The following is a 1633-nucleotide window of genomic DNA, read 5'->3' as shown; positions in this document are numbered from 1 at the left end:
AGTACCCACCACACACTAGGGAGCGCCCTCAACCAGAGGCAAGGAGGAGCGTTGGACTTTTGGTACAGAGGCACTGGTAAGTCATTACAGTCTGTAATCGCTTACACAGGCACATAAGTCACAAAGTCCCTCTTCCTCACACATGCAGTTGGATAAAAAACCTCACAAACCCATAACCAGTTGTTGGTCCTCAAAAAACAACCAGTAATCTCAAAATCATAACTTATATTCTAACCAAGTCAGTACCCACCACACACTAGGGAGCCCCCTCTACCAGAGGTAGGGAGCAATGTTGAACTTTTGGTACAAAGGCACTGGTAAGCGATTACAACCTACACAGACACATGAGTCACAAAGTCCCTCTTCCTCACACATGAACTTGGATAAAAAACCACACAAACCCCTAACTAGTTGTTGGTCCTAAAAAAAAACCAGTAATCTCAAAATCATAACTTAAATTCTAACCAAGTGAGTATCCACCACACACTGGGGAGGTTTTTTTGTGGAGGGTGTTATCCTCTTTTATTAATAACTATTATTTTGTAGAGGTTTAAAACCTCCTTTATTTATAACTACTCACCTACATTTATAATTTCTTAATTTAATTAAATTTATTTTTTATAATAAGAAATAAATAAAATATATTAAATTGTAAAGTATACAAAAATTAATCAAAATTAATTTTATTAATGAATTAATATAAATTAAATTAGTTTACAATTATATTGTAAATATAAAAGAATACATAATATTTAATTAATATTGCAAGATTTACTACAACATCTAACATAGTCAAAAACAACTCGACTGATTGAAAACATATATACTAAGGTTGATGACTTAAACAAAATTCAAAATAAAAGTTTAACACAACTTCATTTCTTCAACTACTTCCTTTAAACTCATTCTTCTAGTGCCACTTGTTTTCAAATTTTCTTTAATTTGATTCTAACATGATTCCAATAGTATGCCCACTCCAAATCAGTGTCCATAAGCTCCTTTGCTTCCATTGCTTTCACCTGCGTTTAATTCCAAACATAATGTTCTTACTGAAGGGAAAAAACTTTAATTTAAAATGGCATCGAAGTTTTGCATTTGGATCCTCTTCCACAGTAAATCCATTCTTCCTTAAATGAGAATAAAAATGTATGTTACTTATCACACTAAAGCTATAAAGCAAAAACGAGACAAAAGTATAAAAATTTATGTTACTTATCACACTAAACCTATAGAAGCAAAAATAAGACAAAAGTATACCACAATGAAACTTCATAACTAGAAAACTTAATTCAATTTCAATGAAACCTCCATATACAAAAGTAACCAGCACTACAAAATATGCTAGATTAACAAAAATTATCAGATTAAAGGTATACTCTTTCCTAAAGAAGAGTTGAAGAAAGTGTTGCTCGCATTTTTCAATTTGAAAAAGTAGATTATACTAGAATTTGAACCACTTAGTAACCACATGGAAATAAAGAGATTCATATTATTNCAACCCCAATATTAAACTAGAAAAGAAAATGAAAATAAACAACTTTAAAATATGAGAGATAATAAAAACTATGAGAGATAATAAAAAAAATTAAATAAGTTATCATCCATAAGCTAATTTATACTTACAATTTAAAAT

The sequence above is a fragment of the Vigna radiata genome, unplaced genomic scaffold, assembly GCF_000741045.1.
Source record: "Vigna radiata var. radiata cultivar VC1973A unplaced genomic scaffold, Vradiata_ver6 scaffold_70, whole genome shotgun sequence".
NCBI classification, from domain to species: Eukaryota; Viridiplantae; Streptophyta; class Magnoliopsida; order Fabales; family Fabaceae; genus Vigna; species Vigna radiata.
Note: the sequence above shows the minus strand (reverse complement) of the source record.